The sequence below is a fragment of the Nipponia nippon genome, unplaced genomic scaffold (genome assembly GCF_047370975.1).
Source record: "Nipponia nippon isolate SJK-2023a ecotype South Korea unplaced genomic scaffold, ASM4737097v1 scaffold_5, whole genome shotgun sequence".
NCBI lineage: Eukaryota > Metazoa > Chordata > Aves > Pelecaniformes > Threskiornithidae > Nipponia > Nipponia nippon.
In genome coordinates, this window is record NW_028262369.1 from 64,743,031 (window position 1) to 64,755,898 (window position 12,868).

The window sequence follows — 12,868 nt, forward strand, 5'->3', positions numbered from 1 at the left end:
TTTTGAATTTTGTTGCTTCTTGGAGAAATAGCTGGTATATAGATACAAAATACCTGTTTATGGTGTTTTTTCATCATACCTAGAAATTCACATAAAATTTCACCAAAGTAATTTTTCCTTCAAATGCTGTGTAATCATATAAAAATAAAAAAAAAAACCCACACAAAACCACTTATACAAAAATACTACAATTATTTAAATAGAATAAGCAGCTTACATGGAAGCTGTATGCAAAAGAAAGTATGTTACTATTAGACTGATTGGAAGATTTCCAATTTCAGATCTTTTTGATGGAAAACTAGGTTTTTATTATATACTTCCCTCCCTCCCCCCACCCTGAAATTCTGGAATACACTGACATGCATAGATTTCAGCCAGGAATGAAAATTAAGAGAAAACCTATATATTCAGAGATACAGATTCTGAATACCAACTTCCTTTAAGAACGCTCTGTTCATTCTGTTGTTTCTTCCAGTTCAATTTTACAAAAGCTAGCTGTGAAGTAAGATCTTGTCCACTGTGCAGATGGGTCAGAATCTAAACTGGGTTAGTAAAATAACCAGCCAGTCTGTGTGATCTTCAAAGCACAGTATCTCACATTAACCTTTCTTAGCCACTATTTGCACCACAACCAGACTCATTCTGGTAAAATTAAACTCAATGGGGGCACACTGATTGAGTCTGGAAGATTGGCACTTCTCTCAGCAGGTCAGTTCAGCAAAGCGAACGTCAACTATGGCAGCATAACAAATAGTTGAGCAAGTCAACTGAGAAAAGCAGCAAAATAAATAAAGTGTGAAATCAGAAGCTAACTGGCACCACTTTTTGCAGCAAAATAAAGGTCACCACCTCCAGTAATGAGAGGTTGGTTATATTCTAATACATCTGTCTTTACGAACCGAGATGCAACCTTGACCTGCTGTGCAGAAATACAGCAGTCAACTAGTACATGTGTTTCATATAATGATTCTCTTTATGCATATTAATGTTTGCATATATGTATGGTTAGGTTAACATTCATTTAAAAATAAAAGGGCACATCAGACACAAAATGTGAATTCTTTCAAGTCTGAATAACTTTTGTTGACTATGTTTTCTTGTTAAATGCCCATTTCTGTACATGCAGTTCTGTGCTTCTGGGTTCTTGTAGAGACTAGAAGTGGCAGGTAAGTACTGGGAAGAGCACTGTTGCAAGACATTGAACACTATGAAGAATTCAACACACTCTCCTCTAGGACACTGTGGAGATTGCAGTATCATTCTGTATTTAGAAAGACGTCACAGGTCTGTAGCATATGAAGCATTGTAAGGATTGAGCTATAATAGTATGCAGTGTATTTCCTGCTTGGTTAGGACAGAAGAACTTCAAGTTTTGAGGGTGAATCATTCTCAGATGCTCTCTTAGGTTAATTTTGCAGACTAAATTGGCATAAATATTTCAGTTATGCTTTAAAGAAATAAATTCTCTCCTTTTGTATCCTGCAGAAGGGAACCATGTGCAAATAGAGATCACCTAAGTACAGAAATCTTGTAACTGCACTGCTCTACCACTTCATGTATCACCTCTACAAAGTACGACTCTGATCATTTAATCAGCAGTGACAAATGACAAACTTCCCTCTTACTTTTGTTCCCTAACTGCTGAACTGACAAAAATAGTTAGAAATGTGGATGTTTTCTAAATAAGAGGCTTGAAGAGGTTACGGACACAGCATAGGGTTAGAATTGTTCATACGCTAAAACGCAAGAAGAAGAAGATGAAGTTTTTCAGGACTTGTTCCAGAGATGTAAAATGATGTGTATACAGGCAAAATCACTTTTAAAATTCAAGGTTTTTCTTCATTTCTGTTAGCGTGGTCCAGGAAATGGAGGATAAGGGCAAATTTAACAAGAAAGCAATTTGGAGTGTTCTTCAGAGTAATCAGTTGTTCATGAGAAAAAAAAAAACCTCTTTGTAACATATGCAGAAGAACAAATAATAATTTAATTAATCATTTTCAACCTAGGCATCTTTGACTCTACTATACGATTTTGTTTCTCAGCAGAAAGACCATTAGTTCAATCAGTGTTATTGATCAGGATGTGATTTTTTTTTTCCCCAGGTTATGTTAAAATTTTAGAAATAATGAAGAGCACAGGTATTATGACTGTTTTGTTCCATTTAAAAAAGAAAAATCTTACTGGTTTTTGAACTGTGTTTTTTGGATACAAACTGTAAGCAGGTGGACAGGCCAGCTGGAAAGCAGAATGCAAAAAAAAACCAACCCAGAAAGAAGTTACAACTGCCCAAAGCAAGAGACACATTTATTTAAAGATGAATCCCTAGGGAGGTTTTGTAAGTATTTTTGGGAATAAAAATATTAAATTCCAAATTAGGTCCCTCCTCAGTAAACAGCATTTTTTTCTGAAACTAAATTGCTTTTCGCTAAACATAGCTCCTTCACATCATCAAAAGAAGGTCTTTTGATTTTTACAGAGAATAATATTCACTTTTCTTATCAAAATTTCATTCTCAACTGTCAATCCTTTGCCCACAATAGACAACAGAAAAGTGATTAAACCAAATATGTGTGTTAATAATGGGCTACCAGTTCTTCCTGCTTATGGAATTAAGGGGGCACTGAATAATCAAGTGATCGGTTAAGGAAATACCTTGCCTGGACATAAGGCATATCAAGGGGCATGTGCTTAAAACACCAAACATTAAAAGAGTTTCCTGGTGATTGATTACTGCTCTTTGATAAAAAGAATGAAACTTCACAATATTTAATTTGATTACTTGCTAATGATTTTGCAGAAGCATTTGTGACTTAGGTGGTAGCTTTTACTACCATTAAAGTGGGGAAAATGATATTTCTTCCTTCATTGTTGCATACCAACCTACTCTTTGTGCCACTGAAATCAAAGAAAGTAACTGCAGCTCTGTAATAATAAGCATGGCTGTACAGAGTAAAATGAGACTAGAGTTTTCTTCTAGCTTGCAGATGGACCTTTATGCTAATGCATGCAAAGTGTCTAGAAAGAATCAATTTACCTTTTCTTTCAAAAGGGGCTTGAAAATGGACAGTCTGCTCAGTGTAGCTTATTATTAGGTTAAAAAAAAAAAGCTCGCTCTACTAGAATATACACATCTAAGGTTAAACAGTGGAGTACATTACTGGATGAAAATAGGATTTGTGACTTGTTTACTCACTGTCTGATATATGCAGATTTTCTGTTTATGTACTTTGATTTTCAAAAAGATTAAAAAAACAACTGTTTTTTCAGATTTACTTCAAAAGGTTGTCCACCTATAAGTGACACAGCAAATATTCTATGTGTGGTACTAAGCAAAGGCTGTGGGGAAAAAAAAAAGTCACTTCTCCACTGAGTATATTTTTATAAAGTATACATAATATGAAAGAACCACAGTAGTACTCTGGTATTACAGCAGCTACTTGTGAGAGCATCTCTCTTCCTCCAAAACAAGCAGAGTTTAAAATAAAGTGGAACGCTGAATATTTACCACCTCACAGGCACGGAGATACTCCAACATCCTCTGGCAAATCTCTGCAGGCGTTTGACTCTGGCAGATTTTAAAGTCCACTGCTCAGAAAAGCAGCTCAACCCCTCAAGGGTTGGGAGGTATTCCTGAGGGTTGGGCTGTGCCAGTGAATGGTCAGTATTTTACGCAAATCATTAACATCACAGTTCTGTAGCATTTCCTCAATACTTTAGAATTTTTCATCTGCATATCCTATACCTTCTTGGAATTAAACATATTAATCAAATTACAGAGGTGTTTCAGTAAACTGGACCATACAGAAACCTGCAAGGTACAATTTCTCTGTAGATATGGAGGTTCCTATTAATCCCAAAGTCCAAACTATGCAGAATCTCTAGCCAGTATTTACAGCACAACTGTTTTTTCCTGGAATGACACAAATAATATAACCTGATAAGGAACTATGTTTTAATTACTGCCATTGGTATAAGCTTTAAGCCTTTGAAAACATAACCAAAACAAAACTAAAACTAAAACCTGATGCCTTGGTATCTCAGCAGCCCTCAGTAGTATATAACTTACAGATTTGCTCTACACTCACAGAACACTCTACTTAGAGTTCTGGAGCACTCAAAAATGTATTGACTGCTTTAAAAAGATTTCTAGAGGAACTTCGGTATCTCTTTAGAAATAAAACAGTTACTCATTTGGTCACTATCACCAGAAAATTATATAAAATTCATCTTGCTTACTCCTAAGTTTGTCTCTACATTATTATTAAAGTCTTTGCAACATAGTTAATGCTTTCTACATAGAGCAGTCTCCAACGTTAACAAATGCTTCTCACTATATATACTTAATCTTTGGAATCTGCCATGGGAAACATGCATAACGTCATGATGACCATAAAACCATCCCAAATTATAATTCATGGCTCTTAAAAGCACAAACAAAAATGCCACATATAGAACATCCACGAGTTGTTCTGACAAAAGGGGCTTTCTGCACAAGCATAATTTCCATTCTGCAAAGCATTTTTTGCAGGATCATTTCCTATGAGCTCCATGTGCAAGTTTATACATGAAAACCCGCATTTAGTGATCCATGATGGTGGAGGTCATAATGTTTAAAGGTCATCTCCAGTCAGAATACTGAGATATTGTTTCCTTAGGACTCTTTCTTCCTATTTTTTCCAGTATTAGGAACAGTTCTGAGAGTAATCCATCCAGAATTACACACATCCAAGAACACTGTTTAGAGAATGGATATTATTTGAGAACAACAGAAATCCTGGAAACACGGGTCTCTTACAAGGCCCTAGCTTCTATAAGTTTGAGAATTTATCAGCAAATCTTTAAAGTAATTCAAAGGCAGAAAATAAAGGATGATATTACACTTCTGACATAACATTTAAAGAAAATGCATGAATTGATTTTCCAGATTTTCCTACCCTGGAACCAGTTGCAGAATTAGCTCAAGGAGAATGTGTTCCACCACTTATCCTCAAGTATGTTATAGATCTATTTCTCTAGTTCACTGCTATATTCTATTATCTATTCTGTTCAATCACTAAAACTGCTTCACAAAGAAGAAACAATCATTTATTAGTCTAACAGCAGTGAAGAAAAGGCTTTGTCTGCAGCATATGTTTAGGCAAATTCCTCTTGTAAGATGGTGTTTGGCTCATTTAAATCAAAAACAACAGAAAGAAAATTCTAAATTAATACTGCAGCTAATGGGGATATAACCCATTTGTGTTTTGCAGGATGAATCCACAGGTCACTACTCTATTTGCCTGTACATTTAGTGGCTGACAAAGAAGATTTATTGTTTCTATTAAAAAGAGAAACGTCTTTCTTCTTAGCAGAATGACTTCTGCTAACTGTTCTTGCCCATAGTTTTTGATCTGAAGGAGGAGGAGAAATAAATACCTGAAAGAAGGAATTTTTTTTATATGAGGTGCCCTGTTTATCCATGGATGCTGCAGGAGGAAAAGCAAAAAAAACCCCAAACCTTTGTTTGACATAACCTATTTCTTTGGATAAGCAACAGATAAAAGATTACACTCTATTTTCTACAAGAAGGTGGTCAATGGATGCCTATAATGATATTACTATCTACTCACTTTCGAAAACTAAAAAGAGGTGATTGAAAAATAAGTGTCTCTGATTGCTAAGTCCTCACCCTCACCCTGCCCAGTCACTGTAATTTTTGACTCTTTTTTTTGTTTATTTGTTCAGTTTTTTTAAGTCTGAATTATAACCACACAAATTCATTGGTTGGGGGTAAGTCAGGTCTTAATCAGTTACACTGAGTAAACTTCCACAAGAGACAGGCCTTTCCAGACCATCATAGAAAAAGGAAGATATAAATAATGTAATTGAAAAAGAAAAGCAGTTATGCAGCAGTATATCTTAAGAAGGAACAGATTAGGAGTATCATTAAATTAGAATCCATTTTGATTTATTCATGTTGCTTATTTTCAGAATGAACTCTTTGTTTAATGCTTCCAGGGATAAAGCAAGGGTTTTTAGAAACTATGTATCAGTCAGGACTTTTGAATACCCAGACCTAATTAAGATTAACTTCAGCAAGATACAGTTATTTAACAAGCTATAGAACAAGCTATACTAGCTCGTAATACAATATAAAGTTTTATAAGACAAAATAAATAAGAAAGAGAAAACTGGAAGAGAAAATAACCATTGATACCAGGGTAAGTATAAAGTATAACCACTGAGGAATTAAGAAGTTAACGCTTCAGCATTATCTGATGCTGTGAAAGTACAGAATAGGCCTGCTTTGCATGAACAGGATTTGAAAGTAATAATTGTACCACAGGCCTTCAATCAGCATGGAATATGCAAATTGAAGTCATTAAGCAATTTTATTCAAAGACAAAACGTGATGTAAACAGAGCCAGTCTTAAGCAAAGCGAGTCAACTCTGTCACTGTGCAGAGGGTGAGCCCATGCACTGCTTTCTGCATGCTTAATGAAAAACACCAATCTGATGGCCAAGGAATTAAGTAATTTCTGTGCCCCACAGCTCTCAAGCTAAGTAAAAAGTAGGCTCATAATGACACAGTCCTGGACAACTGCAGCAGAGCTTTAGGAAATTTTCTGTTTCATTGGAATAACATGTTGTTCGTTTCCACAAACTCCACAAGGCTATACAAATACACATTCTATTTCAGCAATGCAGAGGAGAGAACCAGGCCCACATTCCCTAATGGTTATTTTTACAAAGGATGTTTTGAACAGTGTGCTCACATTACTCGCTGGTTATGAAGAACCACATTCTTGACACACAACCAGGATAAAAGGTAATTTTCTTTAACTCTTTGCTGGATCCTTTATGCAATTTAAATAGAAGATACTGTGAACTTCAATAAATATCACATTTATGAAGCAATGAAGCAAAGTCTCACTGGTTGTTGCTTGTCACCATTAATGGCAGCAAATTCCTCAAATCAGTGTTGTAGCAGCTTCGTTGGCCGAGAACCAACTTATACACTTTTATGATCAGAGAGAAGTATGTTTGAATTGCTAGGCATTTAATTATAGATTAATTGTAGTGTCCCAGTGATCATCAAACAATGAATAAAGAAACACCATTGCTTGCCATGGTCTAAGAAAAGGGAAGATACTGACAAATCCTGCTGACATACAGTGTTCAAGCTTACGGATAGAGAGTGTGGTATCTTAAATATTTCTATGGCTCTTAGAAGGCCAAAAGCCATGATGAGTTCTATAACACAACTACCGTTTTTCAAGCCTCGTTAATGCTGAGACATCGAACCCGGAGCAGAACAGACTACTTCCTGGCCAAGGCTCCAACATTCCTCTTCCTCATTCTTGGACTACGGTACAACGTTTATTACGTCTGTCTGATCCTACACAGGCTCCCCAGTGGGGCCATTCCTACTCCCACCACAGCAACATCTGTTCCTAACTAGGCATTAGAGAGTTTGAGGAAAAGGACTACTTCTGGTTTCAGTTAGAAAAGTGTCGTAGATTCTTGCTGGTGAATAACCTTGTCCTTTTTATTTTTGGTGCTGGGGGGACCATTTAAGTCCTCATTGACAGAGGGACCATTTAACTTCCCTCAACCAGCATTTCAGCTGTGTCAGACATTTGTATTCATCTGTTTAAAAAAAAAAAAGCACCACAACACACAAGGGCTGCTAATTCTTCGTTTAGTTTTTAATGGCATAACTTGACAGGTTACATATTTTTCTGTTTCTTCCTTTCTCCCCTGTCTCTTCAATACCTTTCCAAACCTGTCTTTTTCTGACAGAAGATCAAATAGTAACATTTACAGCAGAAACTTTTGTCCAAAGAAGAAATAAAGCACAATACAATAATAGTACCGCAGAAAATATCTGTAGAAACAAATGGTATCTCTGTTATATAATGCTGCAGGAACAGCTATTATAACTAAATATCACTTATTACAAAACATGAAGTTCTGCAGTGATGTTTCCTCATATCATCTGGCATCAATCTTGTTCATTAGAGTAAAAGGGACAATTCCTTCTATAGTTCTGACATTTCCCCTTACTACTGACTACAGCACTTGACTAGGAAGAACAAATCCTTCTTTCATCTTCTTTGTTCCCATTAAAGATATAGAGATGGAAAAAGTTTGTTATAGTTAATCCTCCTCACAATTTCTAATAAAATGTGTAATACACTTAAACATGTCATATGCTTGAATTGGTGCCAGTGGAAATCCAATCCTTGTTACAGAAGTAATTTAGGTTATTTTTACATTTGACCATGATAATTCTAATTATTCTAACTATTGAGTCAATAATTTTGGCAGTCATTAAACTGCCAAGAAGTCACTGAAATTAACACACACAAAAGTCTGAGCAAATACGGAGTTTAAGACTTGCAGACTTACAACAAGCCCGTAATTAAGCCTGGAATATTTGGAACTGGAATAAAGGTAGTTCTTCAGGAAACACAAAGCATGTCAAACAGAGAAAATTTCTTCCAGCTCACATCCATGGAATGAACTTTTTGAGTAGCTTGTCCTTTATCATTATCATTTTATAGATTTCAGCTGAAAAGTTCCAGCTTGCAGAGTTTTAACCTGTTTTTCAGTTTGTGTGTCTGGAAGGTAATTTTCTTATTAAAATGCAATCCATACTGCTAACTTCAGGGTTTACCTACAGTGTCACTGGACTTTGGAATTAACTCCAGAGCAAAATGCAAAACTTGAATTACTTATAGAAAACCTTGATACTTGGAAGAGCAATAGACTACCAGCTAACTGGGGACAAATTTTTTTAAATGGCCTTTTTTTGTCCACAGATCATTTATCACTTCAAGTACTTTCAGCATTTGATTTACCTAAATTACATTAGAAATTATGTACTAATGCTAATTTATAACAAAAGAAATTACAAGGTCAAGAATGAAAGCTTGAATTTTAAAGCAAGACTTACTGGCTGGCCCCATATACTTCTGTATTTCACTATTTAAGTAGCCAGTGTAGGTGCTGAAGATAGTGTTGAAGTAAATTGAAAACCAGTAATCAGTTACTTTAATTTCAGTCTCAGTCCTAAATGGCATCTCATTGTGGGGGGAAGTCCATTAATTCCAGAAAACCAGCCAATGACTAAAACGCAGATCAAATGTTACAAGCACATTTTGAAAAATGCATTTACACAAGCCTTCTGCCTTCTAACATGCAAACACGCAAGTAATTACTTATATCATTTCCACATGATGCGGATTTCCACATACAAGTCATAAATATGGCAGAAAAAATGTTACAGACTATGCCTTTAAGTTCTGAACACTTACTTGATTTCAATGCTATTGTAAGCTTTGACAGGAATATCACATACCACCTAAACAATACATAGTTTACTATATGCTATTTCTATGTATCCATTATTTCTTAAGTTAAAAAAAAGACCAGAAAAAAAACTTTAGAAGTTATTTCTTTAAAAGTTATTTTGAAGTTATTTTTTTCCATTTTTGCTCAGACAAGTTAGCAGAAGATTCTACTTCATTCAAATACCTCTCGTAACTTGGCAACGGTGTAAAGTGACATAAGCATCAAAAGGAAAGTAAAAATTATTTAAATTTTGACAATAAAAGTCATAATTTTAACACCTGAGACTAGTAGCTCCAGCTGACACACTCATTCTCAGAGAAAATGTTTTTTTTGCCTCACCTACCACTTACAGCCTGAAAGAAAGGAAAAACAGTCCTAATTCCAGAGTGCTATCTGTAAGCATGGCATACCAAGAGCATCGAAGGCTTGAAATTAAAGCAGATTAGAGTTCTAGGAAAAGAAATGTGGTACAGTATTGAGCAAAATTCACTAGCATAGACTGAAAGAATAAACCTGGAAGAACAGATTTCCAACCTGAAAAAATAGGAAAAAGAAATACAAATAATAGTACCAGCTTCACACTGACTCTCTATGTTTTCTTCTCTTGTATTATCAGCTGTACCACACTTTGGCTTTTCCTTCAAATCATCTTTTTCCACATTAGCAATTCCACAGTATCAGCAGAGAAAGCGAAAGACTCGGAACACCAAACACACCTGCTATCCAAATATAAAAAATGCTGCAGAAGTCCAAAAGTTATTTAAAGCAAGTGGATGACATCAATAGACGGAAAATATCAACACCAACTGTCATCATGAAAAACGTTGAGGAATTGGGAAAAAAATTGGTATAAAGGCACTTCCTCCCTGGTGTTTTATTCTTCCTTTTTATGGATAACCTTAACAGTGTGATAATCTCATGCTTAAAAAAAAAAAAAGACTTCCACTGTGACTACTTTCACTAAAACAATGCTGTCATTGATGAGGTCACTTAATGATTTGCTGGCGGAAGTTATATATGTACCCTGGTGTGCAATACAACAAAAACATTACAGAAGCATGCGAATAATTTTTGCTGAAAGGCTAGGCCCCTGTAATCACAAGCAGATAGGCCTATATAGAGCAACTCAGCTAGTCTTCAATCCCATCAGCTCCTGAGTGACAGGAGTGAAAAACTGGCTTTACATCAAGAAAGCTAGTCAGATATTATCCACCTACTGAAATGAAAGCAAGACCGAGCTATAAAACCCCAGTAAAGCATACCTTTCACAGATTAAGCCCTGGTTTTGGGCTTTAAGCCAAGGAGTCTACTATGCCCTCCCACTGTTAAATGGTTTTATGAATTCTTTTATTCTGTTGTATACTCAAACTTGACATGCTTAAATTCTGAAAAGTGTATTTCCTCTACTTTGCAACTGAAACATGCACTACAGCTTTTATTTTCTCTTCTGTTCTCCAAGGAGAAACTTGCAGGGTTGCTTTATCAACTAATAGATTATAAAAACAGAAAGAAACATTTTCACCATCTAATTTGTCCTTTTATATAATTTTGACCACAGAATTTTGTTAATTCTTTTACTAAATTCATTTATTGGCCATACGACATTTTTGAAATACATCTACTTGATTTAAAGACTTAAGATCATGACAAGCGTTCAATGTACTTTCACAAATACATCTGGTGGCTGATTATGCTCACCGCACGCATCTTATTTCTAAAAAGAATATACTACTCTTGGTTCCCAAAAAGGTAGCCTTGCTATGAAGTCAGCTATCGGAAATTTCTTCCCAAGCTATTGTAGCTGGACAAAGACAACAATTTTGATTGTTATTAGAACACAAATTATTTCATTTCCCATCTTTATTAGCTCATTTTCTTCCCAACCAATGACCAGCTAATAACTAAACTTACCAGGAGTATTGTGAGTGGCACTGCCAGGGCTATCAAAAGCCTAATCATTTTTCAAATCAATCTACCAAAACTACAACAGAGCGCCAGACAAATGTGCTGGCTACAAAATAAAGTTGTAACTAGGTCATTTTTCCACATTTTCTATACATGCTAAAGTAAAAATCCCTCAGAAGTCAAATGCTCAAATAGCAGTCCAGCTTGAACTAGGGATTTTGGACCAATTCAGTTCAATACAGTCCCAAATAATGTCCACTGAATGGCTGCTCTGTGATAGAGTGAATTTTCCCCTGATATTAATTGGCAAGTTGCAGCTGACATCCCACACAATAAAAGAGACTCACTAACTTTTTGCCAGGTATTTTACCTGGATTGGAATAAAACATTAAAGAGTTATTAAGCAATTGTGGAAAGGGAAAACAGAAATATATTAATGCCTTTTGCAGCTTTCACCTGGGTGCAAATTCCATAGAACCACAGAAAAGGAAAATTATAATAATTAAAACTGCAAAGTGATTATAGATTTCCCAGTACAAATCTGAAGTTATAAGACTGATATAAGATACTGATGCTATGTTTTGTCAACATTCGTACTTTGATTTCAGCTATTGCAGTATATCTTAACACAAATACAACTAAAGACCTTACTGCCAAAAGGAAATAAAGCCCTTAAAAGAACTTAAAAGAAGAAATGTGAAAGAGAAACTTTCACATTCTTTGTGCATCAAGATGAAAGCTTTGTACAGCTGCTCTGCACTGTAATCTTATTAATGTTGTTCTTTTAAAAAAAAAAAAAAAAAGAAAAAACCAACAAACCAACAAAACCTCTCTCTAAACTTCTCTCTTTGCAAAGCTACTAAATCATGTCTGCATAGAGATTAACAACCACCTAAAATGTCATATATGGATTTGGGAAGGAAAACATCCTTTAAATGTGGATATGTTGTACAAATAGAGATGATTTACCACGAAACAGCTTTCAATCAGAAAATACCAATCCATTAAAACTTAACCTTTTCTTGGGAATACACCAATAGAATGCTACAATCAAATCTATGGAGAAAGCCAGAAACTGAAGACAGATGCCAGAAGTGCCAATATCTTAGCAATTAGGGCCTTACCTGAAAAGAGAAAATGGTCTCAGGGAAGTGCTCTGCTTACCAGTCTGCTTGTCATTTTGTCGTTTTTGTTTTGTGACTTAGAAACGTAACAGCAGCAGCAACGTGAGAGGTCTGGGCTTTCACCTGCCACAGCAGAACAAAATTCTGAAATTCTGTTTAAAAAAAATTAAAAATAGGAAACTTCTCAGTAATTAGATAAACATCTGTAAACTGTTGTTCCTTACACAACACAGAAAAATTCTTCCCTTCTTTCAAAGCTTCTTAAGAGCTCATACTTAAGCTCCAGAAAATTATAACTAATCCAAAGCTAGAAAAGGAAGTGTGTTCCTCCAGCTAGGTACTTCATTATTTCAAAGGAATCATTTGTCTACAGCAGCAAAAAAATTATTGCTCCCTGGTATACGTCATACTTATTATATGAAGCCTTAACAGGAGAGAGAGTATTGAATACTTAAAGCTTTATCATTCTTCAGTTTTAATAATATCATCACATAACACTACGA

At 35.3% G+C, this 12,868-nt stretch overlaps 1 protein-coding gene across 2 annotated transcripts in view; it reads right to left on the reverse strand.

The window, feature by feature from the left end:
- The window catches only part of TFPI (tissue factor pathway inhibitor), a 67,726-nt gene extending 55,253 nt beyond the window's left edge, over window positions 1–12,473 (reverse strand). Inside the window, exon 1 of one of the 2 annotated variants that reach the window (XM_087732743.1) lies at window positions 12,366–12,473. The gene's annotated coding sequence lies outside the window, so the exon portion shown is untranslated. The remainder of the gene's footprint in view (window positions 1–12,365) is intronic. The other variant, XM_087732744.1, reaches the window with a different exon arrangement.
- Between the last annotated feature and the right edge of the window lie 395 nt (window positions 12,474–12,868).